Here is a 13,655-nt window from a genome sequence, read left to right as displayed (position 1 = left end):
AAAAATGAAAAATAGAAAACCTGAAAATTGATTTCCCACCCAAACCACAGGAAATCAATTTCCACCAAATCAAGGAGAAAGGGGTAATGTGTCTTCTAGTCCCGAGCCCGATAAGGAAAGGGATAATTTCTAACAAAGTTTTCGTGTTGTTGATTCCTAGGTGTAGTGCTTCTTCCCCTATGCTACCTATTGTTACTAGTAGAGTAGGATTGACTGTAACCTGTCGCTCAATACTAGAATCAAAAATCAATTCCAGGGAAAATTCTTGAAATCAAACGAGGAAAAAAGTGAAAAATGAAAAAAAATTTCCATGGAAAATTCTTTGTATCAAACAGGCCCTAAATGGATTAGACCTCCATTTGCTGGTTGTAAATAGAATTTTGATATATAAACAGTTTTGGAGATAGATTCAAAACCAAGGGAGACACATGTCAACTCGAGGTTGAAAAGTTTGAAAAAAAACTTAACACCCAATCATTAATTCACACGTCATGAAATTTTTTTTGAGCCTATTCAAGAGGTTGCGGCGGCTTCATTGGTTGAGCTTATTAAAGAGATTGTGTGAATCAATAATGTAATTGAACATCTCGTATGCCATAATGGTCATCACAAAATGGTGACCCACATTCAACAATAAATCGAAATAACACAAGGTGAACCCAAACCCGAACCCAAAGATTTGTGACTGAAATCCAAAATGGTATTCTCCCCTTCTGTTCTTATTATTAGGTTACAAATCAATTGAAACCAATAACATTCTCGATTCAAATCAAATTGTTTTGGACAATTTTTCCTATGTCAGGTCGTATTAGATTTACGAAAACACTTGCTCACAATTGTATATTCTGCAGATTAGAAAGAACGAGAAGCGAAGAATTCTAGTTCCTTATGTAAATACATTCACACAATTTCATTGGTCGATGGTTTAGGCAGTGTGTTGGAGGTGGTCGATGGTGTAAGCGGTGGTCCAATGGTTTTATGAATTAAATTTGATTTGGAGGTGAATTTTATTTTCCTTTTCAGATTTTTTATTTAGTTATTTTAATTATTTTATCGAGGAATTTAAAATTATTGTTTTACCTTTTTTAAATTGATTAAAATGATGTCAAAGTTAACATTTTGGTCAACTAACGGAAAAATGGATGATTTCCTTTCATTTGTCCTCCAGCCCCACATACATGAAAGGTTTGGGACTACGGGTACAATAAACAAAAGAGTAGGTTAAAACCTGTAATATTTTGAATGGTTGAGGCCGTGACCACAATTATCCCAATTCAAAAGGCAAAATTCCGTAAAATGCGAATATCACAACCTTTCAACCTAAATGGTTTAGGAATGGACTAAGGCTAGTTTGATTTTATACAGCAAGATAACTGATGCAATAAATAATGACTATAGTTGGATTAAAATTTGATATTGATAATTGATGACATAGCAATTAGCAAAGCAAGAATGTCACAAATTGCAAAAAATAAAATAAAATAAAATAGAGTATCGCAATAAAACATATAAAGAATAATGTTAATTAAGTGAACTTGTAATTCGTTGCTCAATGTATTAAATGTATCTAATTATATTGAACAATAAATTAGCAGATCCTCGATCACTTAGACATGATGATAGACAATTATGGAGAGAGAATTAGGGGAAGGTATTGGTTTAGAAATTAATTGGCACCAATCAAAATTCAAAGGCGATAGAAACTCTATAGCCTGTGTGGGAGTGATTTTTTGATCCAAAATATTTATTTTTTGACCATTATTTCACTATTTCAACTGTCATATTTGACTTTTTCTCTCACGGGTGGACCCCACTTTTCTACTAACGGTTAAAAAATCAATTCTCAAAATCACTCCCAAACATGCTACTAGTTTATCTTGCATGTTGGAACTATACTTGTGATCATGTTTTCAAATTTTAACGTGCCTATATCAAATCCCGAACTCCTTTCTGCTTTGAAAGTTTAAAAGGGTGTTTGGTGGGGATTTTGATAATTAATTTTTTGATCGTTACAGATAAAATTAGGTCCTGTGTGAAAGAGGAATTCAAAAAGGACAGCTGCAATAGTGAAATAACGGTAAAAAAATTGATTTTAATTGACTTAAAATCCCTACCAAACACCCTCTAAATCCAAATAGTTGGAGCGTTCCATCTCCAGTTCTTCATTACAAAATGGTCTACTTCAAATGGATATTGAACATGTTCCTAATTGTACTTATGTTCCAAGACAACAAGCTCATAAATGTGCCTAGGAATCTACTCCCATACAATCAACCAACATTATTTCAGAAAGAAATATGATGGATTTGTTGAAATCTATTTCAAAAAGGATCAATCCCCAAAACAGCAACCTTGGTTTCCACCCCAATTCAACTTCTCAGATGATATTCCTATACATGCCTTTAGTTCCAATGGACGGCCTATTTATTGTAAAACAAATGAAAAGGATCATAATTTCTAGTAGTCTAAAAATATGATAAGATAAAATTCCTTTTTTTAGAAAATTGACGAAAGTCAACAAATGATTGAAAAGACTTTAAACAACAAACTTCTACCCTACTCGCTCCAATTAAAGCTTGTCGAAAAAGAATCGAAATAGTCCACAATGAAATCATGTCCTTCTTAGGCCAAAGATTTCCTTTTGACACACAAGAAAATGAAATCAAACAACTAAAAACCTAATTGACAGACATGGAATCCCAAACTTTATTCTATCCAACATGGTATCTGAAAGATTGGTTTATAGGTTTTGAAGGTCATAGGTAAAGACAATGGACGAATGTTCAATCAATTGTTTCCTTCTTTAATGATTTGCATAGGAAATTCTGCAAAAAACTAGATCATACAAAAGAGAAGGCACGTGAAGAATTCTTTAATTAAAGTTTGCTCTTAAGAGCTTAAAGAATTGGACAAACACTTTAAAGAGGTCAAGAAGAGATACTATATCCTTGGAGGAATAGATGATCACAATCTCAAGCAAGCCTATCTTGAATCTCTTCTACAAATGCTCGGACAAGAAACCCACAGGATGATGGAATTGAAAAGACAAACGATATCTTAGACATCCAATCGAGAAATCCACAAAGAAAGACTCTTACAAAATTTGTAACCAAAGAGATTTCTTCTGAGGCTTTTACATAAAGGAAAGCAATCCGACATAATGACAAGGAATGTGATTGTTAGTTCAAAGATTATTAGTCTTTGCCGAAGGTTCCTATGGGGATCCAAAAAACCGTTGGTTGCTTGGAATCAAATTTGCCTACCTAAGCATGAGGGTGGGCTTGGTTTTAGCGATATCAAAAGTTGGAATGCCGCACTCCTTTCTAAAACTCTTTGGAACATTCATAGCAAAAAGGATTCTTTATGGATTAAATGGATAAATGAAGTACATCTTCGAGGCTCGGACATTTGGAAGTATAAAGTGAGAAAAGGTGATTCTTCACTACTTAAAAGGCTTCTGGAAATAAGAGACAGTATTGTTGAACCCCAAAATGAACTTCAAACTGGAATGGACAGATTATTCAGCTGGACAGAATCTGGGATTTTTAGCACAAAAACTACCTATGAGTTCTTCAGACCAAAGGGAGTTAAAACTGCATGGGCTACCTCTGTTTGGGACGGTTCCATCATACCTAAACATGCCTTCATCCTATGGTTAGCTGTTCGGGGTAAACTACAGACAAAGGACAGATTATGGTATCTCCAGATCGACCGAAAGTGCCCATTCTGTGCACTCACGGTTGAATCTACCCAGCACCTATTCTTTTCATGCTCAATTGATTCCTTCTTTAATGTTCTGCAAAAAACTAGATCATACAAAAGAGAAGGCCCGTGAAGAATTCTTTAATTAAAGTGTTGCTCTTACAAGCTTAAAGACTTGGACAAACACTTTAAAGAGGTGATGGAGAGATATTATATCCGCGGAGGAATAGATGATCACAATCTCAAGCAAGACTATCTTGAATTTCTTCTATAAATGCTCAGACAAGAAACCCACAGGATGATGGAATTGAAAAGACAAACGACATCTTAGACATCCAATGGAGAAATCCACAAAAATTAAAGACTCACAAAATGTGTAACCAAAGCGATTTCTTCTGAGGCTTTAACATAAAGGAAAGCAATCCAACATAATGACAAGGAGTGTGATTGTTCAAAAACTAGGAGATTCAAAAGTAAAAAAATTCAAAGTTCACAAAAGAAGGTAAGAATTATCCAGCTTCCTTTCAAAAGACCGGTTACAGAAATAGTTTTTGCCCTTGAATATCATGATGATAACAGTAGTGGAAGTACGTAAGAATATTTTGGCATCCAAGAAGACTTTGGAATACAAGTCATAATTCTTTCTCTAGCAATCCCAATGATTAACGTTAAGCTTTTTTCAGGAAAATATGAAAGGCCAATTATAGTAGCAGCTTTGCTTGATTCAAGAGTGGCATTCTCATTTCTTAACCTAACCATACTCTCACAAAACATGTGGAAAAAACAAAATCTTACAAGCAGCCAATAATGAGTACTTTACTACTGAGCTCATTAGCAAACCTGTCCAAATTCAATTTTTCCCAGAACTCAGCATCACACACAAATTACTAGGATCATTGTTACCTAGTAAAGATCTTATTATCAGTTTTGATATTATTAGACAGTTTATGGCGTCAAATTCCAAAATTACTATGCAAACCAGTCTCTTAGTATACCTATTTTGTACCTACCATAAAAGGGATCCTTATAAGAGTTTGTTGTGCAAAATCTCATATAGAATTTCTCACCAAATGCACAAAACCCCTTTGAAAAAATTCACATTTCTTCATAAACTTGCTCTTTAAAAGAAATGAGGATGTTAATCCAACAAAGGCAAGTCATACTAGAATGAGTCCTGAACACTTGAAACTAAGGAATTTGTCCAATTACAATCAGAAGTAATATTGAGCCAACAACTTCTCAATGGGCATGCCAAGCCTTTTATGTCAATAAGAGAAGTGAACAAGTCAGAGGAAATTTGAGATTAGTCATTGATTACAAGCCATTGAATCATTTTCTTGCAAATGATAAATTTACCCTTATTGAGAAGAAAACAATCTTTACAAACTTGGCGACAGCAAAGGTCTTCTCTAAATTTGACTTGAAAGCTGGATTTTTTGGCAACTTGGAATCAAACCAGAAGAAAGGCATAAGACAGCATTCTGTATTCCAAATATACATTTCGTAATGCTTTTTGGTTTCAAACAGTACATTCTTTATTAAAAAGGCAACGGTAAAGATTTTTCAACCACTTCTCAAAATAGCATAATGGCATTCTTTTGTTTTCTGACTATATACATATCCATGAAGTACTCTTCCAAATATTTATAGATATTGTTGTAGAATGCAGTATCGTGTAGTCCCATAAAGGTGATCATTGCAATGCCATAAATTGATTTTCTCGGAACGCATATAAAAAATGGAAAAATTCATTATAACCACATATTGTTGAAGAACTTCACAAGTTCCCTGATGACAACTTAACAAAGCAACAAGTACAACAGTTTCTCGGAGTGGTGAATTATATGACTGATTTTCTCAAACAATTGCTCTCATTATAAGGTCTCTACAGGATATGCTAAAGAAAAATCCTCTACAATGGTCTTAGAAGCAAACTCAACTTGTCAAAAGAATTAAATAGAAATTCATAATCTCCCAATGCTCCAAATTCCTACTGATGGAAATGAATTTTACAAACAGATGCAAGTGATTCGAACTGGGGAGCACTATTTGTAGAAGAAAATGATGGTGAAAGAAGAATTTTTGGATACAAAAATAGAACATTCAAATAAGCTGAAAAATAATATCATTCCACATTCAAGGTTAGACGAATTAAAACATACATATACAAAGCGATGTTTACTTTGTATCCGTATGTTTTGATTCACTTCGAATCTTTACTTGCAAGGCTTTAAACCTTTGTTGGCACATCTCTTTTCATTTGCTCGCTCCCGGGTATGCTCGGAGTAATTGCATGTGTTATTGACTTTTGATTTGCTCTCTTGCAGTCAAAAGGAGAATTAAAAATTCTAATTTCATCTTGTTGTCATAAATTTCTAATTGAAATGGATATGAAAGTATTTCCTCAAATGCTTAACTGGAAGAAGAAACAAATTCTAAATTCACAACTCTTGAGATGTGCACAATGGTTTCCAGTTTTGACTTTGAAGTCAAACATATTAAAGACAAATCCAATCTACTTCCCGATCTACTTTTAGAACATCTTCCATCCACTCACAAATTCCAACAATTTGCACTCAATCCCTTCTCACAAAATTCACAAAATCTCCTAATCCAAAATTTTCCTGATGAACTCCAAAACTTGATCAGAAATCAAACAATTCATTCTAGGTCAAAATAACTTGTGTTAAAATATCAATCCCTAATCATCAGTCAATATGTCGCGTCAAATTCCAAAATTACTATGCAAACCAGTCTCTTAGTATACCTATTTTGTACCTACCATAAAAGGGATCCTTATAAGAGTTTGTTGTGCAAAATCTCATATAGAATTTCTCACCAAATGCACAAAACCCCTTTGAAAAAATTCACATTTCTTCATAAACTTGCTCTTTAAAAGAAATGAGGATGTTAATCCAACAAAGGCAAGTCATACTAGAATGAGTCCTGAACACTTGAAACTAAGGAATTTGTCCAATTACAATCAGAAGTAATATTGAGCCAACAACTTCTCAATGGGCATGCCAAGCCTTTTATGTCAATAAGAGAAGTGAACAAGTCAGAGGAAATTTGAGATTAGTCATTGATTACAAGCCATTGAATCATTTTCTTGCAAATGATAAATTTACCCTTATTGAGAAGAAAACAATCTTTACAAACTTGGCGACAGCAAAGGTCTTCTCTAAATTTGACTTGAAAGCTGGATTTTTTGGCAACTTGGAATCAAACCAGAAGAAAGGCATAAGACAGCATTCTGTATTCCAAATATACATTTCGTAATGCTTTTTGGTTTCAAACAGTACATTCTTTATTAAAAAGGCAACGGTAAAGATTTTTCAACCACTTCTCAAAATAGCATAATGGCATTCTTTTGTTTTCTGACTATATACATATCCATGAAGTACTCTTCCAAATATTTATAGATATTGTTGTAGAATGCAGTATCGTGTAGTCCCATAAAGGTGATCATTGCAATGCCATAAATTGATTTTCTCGGAACGCATATAAAAAATGGAAAAATTCATTATAACCACATATTGTTGAAGAACTTCACAAGTTCCCTGATGACAACTTAACAAAGCAACAAGTACAACAGTTTCTCGGAGTGGTGAATTATATGACTGATTTTCTCAAACAATTGCTCTCATTATAAGGTCTCTACAGGATATGCTAAAGAAAAATCCTCTACAATGGTCTTAGAAGCAAACTCAACTTGTCAAAAGAATTAAATAGAAATTCATAATCTCCCAATGCTCCAAATTCCTACTGATGGAAATGAATTTTACAAACAGATGCAAGTGATTCGAACTGGGGAGCACTATTTGTAGAAGAAAATGATGGTGAAAGAAGAATTTTTGGATACAAAAATAGAACATTCAAATAAGCTGAAAAATAATATCATTCCACATTCAAGGATATTCTTGCAGTCAAAAGGAGAATTAAAAATTCTAATTTCATCTTGTTGTCATAAATTTCTAATTGAAATGGATATGAAAGTATTTCCTCAAATGCTTAACTGGAAGAAGAAACAAATTCTAAATTCACAACTCTTGAGATGTGCACAATGGTTTCCAGTTTTGACTTTGAAGTCAAACATATTAAAGACAAATCCAATCTACTTCCCGATCTACTTTTAGAACATCTTCCATCCACTCACAAATTCCAACAATTTGCACTCAATCCCTTCTCACAAAATTCACAAAATCTCCTAATCCAAAATTTTCCTGATGAACTCCAAAACTTGATCAGAAATCAAACAATTCATTCTAGGTCAAAATAACTTGTGTTAAAATATCAATCCCTAATCATCAGTCAATATGTCATTTAAATTTTGGATGACTTGGTTTTCATCCATTTTTCAATCTCTTTTATTTAAATCCAAAACAAGTCAAAGAAATTTTTTTGAAAAGAACTTTTATCTTTTCTTTGGTTACTTTTGGAGTCTCACCAAATTGCAATCTGTTTTAATGCATTCAACGTGAAACACTAGCTCTCTAAACTCGGTTCACAACTTTGGAAAGATTTTCTAGAATTCTTTTGAAAACCAGATAATGAAGTAATAGGATTTTTTGAATGGTTTTTTCCACTTGATCATTGGTATAAAAAATTCAATACGTGTTGTTTAATATTCAAAGATCTTAAGACTTCATTTGACAATGTTTATGTGATCCTCATTTTTCAAAGTCAAAGATATTTTACTAAATCGGCTACTGTGAACATTTTTTATATGTAAAGGAATATGCAGTTCAATCGTTCAATCTTCATAGAGGTTGGAAAAAATATCCTCAAGAATCAATAACGTTCTAAGGGAAAATGATAGAACTCAATCATACAATCCCTCCATAAATATGACCTAACATTGAAAATGATGTACCATGAGAAACTCTACCAATATCATAAGCTCAAAGAATCCGACGGGATATTCAATCTCACATGGATAGTCTGAATCAGATTTTCAATTTATGGTCCACAAACCTAACGATTATCATTTTGACAATTCTCTACATAAAGCTTAGGTCAGACAGTCAAGAAAGCTCCAAAGGTCAACCACTTAGAGAGAACATTTATGAAAAATGCTCAATGAAAATGTTCTTACCACAACACTCTACATTGGAAGAGGCAATCCATGATTCATAAGAAAAACATACAAAGGCAAGGAGAAAATATCACAAGAGGGATCTAGCTCAGGCTAATAGGAACCAACAATGTCCCAGTTCCAAGATTCTCAAGATTTATACTCTTACTTCGTTTGATCCCAATGATACAGAAAATCTCGAGAAACTAGAACAATAGGAAAATAACAAACTAGAAATATGCCATGGTGAAAGAAAGCTGGACTATATTCAGACATGTGGAAAAAACAAAATCTTACAAGCAGCCAATAATGAGTACTTTACTACTGAGCTCATTAGCAAACCTGTCCAAATTCAAATTTTCCCAGAACTCAGCATCACACACAAATTACTAGGATCATCGTTACCTAGTAAAGATCTTATTATCAGTTTTGATATTATTAGACAGTTTATGGCGTCAAATTCCAAAATTACTATGCAAACCAGTCTCTTAGTATACCTATTTTGTACCTACCATAAAAGAGATCCTTATAAGAGTTTGTTGTGCAGAATCTCATACAGGATTTCTCACCAAATGCACAAAACCCATTTGAAAAAATTCACATTTCTTCATAAACTTGCTCTTTAAAAGAAATGAGGATGTTAATCCAACTAAGGCAAGTCATACTAGAATGAGTCCTGAACACTTGAAACTTGCAACGAAGGAATTTATCCAATTACAATCAAGAGTACATATTGAGCCATCAACTTTTCAATGGGCATGCCAAGCCTTTTATGTCAATAAGAGAAGTGAACAAGTTAGAGGAAATTTGAGATTAGTCATTGATTAAAAGCCATTGAATCATTTTCTTGCAAATGATAAATTTACCCTTATTGACAAGAAAACAATGTTTACCAACTTGGGCGACGGCAAAGGTCTTCTCTAAATTTGACTTGAAAGCTGGATTTTTTGGCAACTTGGAATCAAACCAGAAGAAAGACATAAGACAGCATTCTGTATTCCAAAAACACATTTCCAGTGGATAGTAATGCTTTTTGGTTTCAAACGGTACATTCTTAATTACAAGGGAAACGGTAAAGATTTTTCAACGACTTCTCAAAATAGCATTGATCTACATTAATGACATTCTTTTGTTTTCTGACTATGTAGATATCCATGAAGTACTCTTTTGAATATTTATAGATATTTTTGTAAAATATGGTATCGTACCGTCCCATAAAGGTGATCATTACAATGCCATAAATTGATTTTCTCGGAATGCATATAAAAAATGGAAAAATTCATTATAGTCACACATTGCTGAAGAACTTATGACTGATTTTCTCAAACAATTGACTCCCATTATAAGGCCTCTACAGGATATGCTGAAGAAAAATCCTCTACAATGGTCTTACAAGCAAACTCTACTTGTCAAAAGAATTAAATAGAAATTCATAATCTCCCAATGCTTCAAATTCCTACTGCTGGAAAATGAATTTTACAAACAGATGCAAGTGAATCAAACCAGGGAGCAATATTTGTAGAAGAAAATGATGGTGAAAGAAGAATTTTTGGATACAAAAATAGAACAATCAAATAAGCTGAAAAATAATATCATTCCACATTCAAGATATTCTTGCAGTCAAAAGGAGAATTAAAAATTCTAATTTCATCTTGTTGTCATAAATTTCTAATTGAAATGGATATGAAAGTATTTCCTCAAATGCTTAACTGGAAGAAGAAACAAATTCTAAATTCACAACTCTTGAGATGTGCACAATGGTTTCCAGTTTTGACTTTGAAGTCAAACATATTAAAGACAAATCCAATCTACTTCCCGATCTACTTTTAGAACATCTTCCATCCACTCACAAATTCCAGCAATTTGTACTCAATCCCTTCTCACAAAATTCACAAAATCTCCTAATCCAAAATTTTCCTGATGAACTCCAAAACTTGATCAGAAATCAAACAATTCATTCTAGGTCAAAATAACTTGTGTTAAAATATCAATCCCTAATCATCAGTCAATATGTCATTCAAATTTTGGATGACTTGGTTTTCATCCATTTTTCAATCTCTTTTATTTAAATCTAAAACAAGTCAAAGAAAATTTTTTGAAAAGAACTTTTATCTTTTCTTTGGTTACTTTTGGAGTCTCACCAAATTGCAATCTGTTTTAATGCATTCAACGTGAAACACTAGCCCTCTAAACTCAGTTCACAACTTTGGAAAGATTTTCTAGAATTCTTTTGAAAACCAGATAATGAAGTAATAGGATTTTTTGAATGGTTTTTTCCACTTGATCATTGGTATAAAAAATTCAATACTTGTTGTTAATATTCAAAGATCTTAAGACTTCATTTGACAATGTTTATGTGATCCTCATTTTTCAAAGTCAAAGATATTTTACTAAATCGGCTACTGTGAACATTTTTTTATATGTAAAGGAATATGTAGTTCAATCGTTCAATCTTCATAGAGGTTGGAAAAAATATCCTCAAGAATCAATAACGTTCTAAGGGAAAATGATAGAACTCAATCATACAATCCCTCCATAAATATGACCTAAAATTGAAAATGATGTACCATGAGAAACTCTACCAATATCATAAGCTCAAAGAATCCGACGGGATATTCAATCTCACATGGATAGTCTGAATCAGATTTTCAATTTATGGTCCACAAACCTAACGATTATCATTTTGACAATTCTCTACATAAAGCTTAGGTCAGACAGTCAAGAAAGCTCCAAAGGTCAACCACTTAGAGAGAACATTTATGAAAAATGCTCAATGAAAATGTTCTTACCACAACACTCTACATTGGAAGAGGCAATCCATGATTCATAAGAAAAACATACAAAGGCAAGGAGAAAATATCACAAGAGGGATCTAGCTCAGGCTAATAGGAACCAACAATGTCCCAGTTCCAAGATTCTCAAGATTTATACTCTTACTTCGTTTGATCCCAATGATACAGAAAATCTCGAGAAACTAGAACAATAGGAAAATAACAAACTAGAAATATGCCATGGTGAAAGAAAGCTGGACTATATTCAGATTCTGAAGATTCAGATTAACCAATCGTGAAATTATTATCAACATGTGTAGTAAAATTATTTTGTCACTTTGTATGAGTTGTATGTTGTCTTGTACAATAATTGATGAATCACTGTTTGCTTTATCAAAAGTCTAAAAAAAATAGAATTTCTCTTTCTCAAAAGAAGGATTGTTTAGTCGAAAGTCTCCGTCCGTTTGTATCATTATTGTACTCGAGTCTTGTATGCTTTTTAAAAGTTATCTGTCTAGTTGTAAAATTATTGTATTAGTCTGTATTATTGTTTCCATTGTATTTGAAGATTGAAAGAGCATCCTCCCCTATATAAGGAGTTCTTCATTCGTTATAGAATTATCGAAAAATAGAAAAAAATCTTCGATTTTATAACATCATGAGTTTCTAAAGTTCCTCTGTTTTCGCACTAATATTAGCTTTGAGTAAGTTATGTTAATCAACTAATCAAATAGTTTAATGAGTATGCTCTGCCTCTTCTAAGGATCCTTTGTGTTGCAAACCACAATGATTCGACAGGAAGATTTACAATCTTAAAAGCCAAGCCCTGTGTTTGAAGCTTTGAGAGAATACCTGGATCGTAACTCTCCTTAGATGGGATCAAAGAAAGTAGTACTTTATCATGTACTAAACTAATCTTTGTTAAGTATTTATCTTGAACCTTGCTGCATGTACATTTTGATTTAAACTATAGTTTATCGAATTTATAATTGTCACAATTTCACACCACCTTTTACATCTAATGCATTTTATACGATTATTATTACACTCCCAAGCTATCAAGGTGTCAACAAAGATGTAAAGAGAAGTGTACAAATAGCTTAATTTTTTATTTTTTAGTTATTGTTCATAGTTTATCTTCATACAATTTGCTGATGATGTCACCAGCCATTAGATTGGTTGATTTATTTATTTATTTCTCCTGTCGGTCCATTTTTCTTTATTTTTTCACTTGCGACATCCTGCAAAATAATTCTAATTTCCACACACAGATTCAGCTACCATTTCTTTCTTTCTGGGATTCCTACAAAAAGTCTGCAAACTGAACTCACAGTTTCATTCTTTCTTCTGTAAGTTCGAGTTCTTCTTCAAATTTAACTTAATTCTCTCTTGCGCTCTTACATATATTTTATTTATATCTTCTAGCATGAACCATTAAATCAAGAAATATTAAAAGTTTAATGTGCGATTTTCTATTTTAATTTTAATCTCTTCATGCACATTTTTAAATAAGCCATTCTCTGTTTTTTTAATTCTTGATAGCTGCCTGCCAATGAATTTAAAATATGCAAAAATTTGATCCTATTGAAATTTAAAGGGGGGCGAAAATGCCTGGAGACGGAAAGGTACAGAATTTCAGGTCAAGGACTGTCTAATTAGAAGTTAAAAGAGTTTTTAATTCATTTTTAAAATTTTTTCCCTGTTAATATGATTGGAAGATTCTTTGTGCTTTTAATTACATGAAAAGTGAATGATACTTTATTGGGTGAATACAGAATTTCTCTGAACTGTATATGCAGAAATCAATCAAGAATTGGACTGTGGTATGATAAAAAAAGGCCTCTTATAGCATGTATGACATGAAGTAGGTGTTGTTGGTTTGAGCATGCCCTATGCTGTTTTCAATTAGTTTTATCCTGTTATTGGTATCATTTGAACGTGCCTTCGACTCTAAGTGCTTGTTTGGGATAACTTAACAAATTGCTTAAAATTTGAGGTCAAAGTCAACAATTAATTTTACCGAAATAATTCATGGGACTGACAACTTTCATCAACTTTTCAAACAAACATTTTATTAACTTTTATCCCATTTTTTTTTTTTAATATTA

Source organism: Olea europaea, chromosome 8 (assembly GCF_002742605.1).
Source record: "Olea europaea var. sylvestris chromosome 8, O_europaea_v1, whole genome shotgun sequence".
Lineage (NCBI taxonomy): Eukaryota > Viridiplantae > Streptophyta > Magnoliopsida > Lamiales > Oleaceae > Olea > Olea europaea.
Note: the sequence above shows the minus strand (reverse complement) of the source record.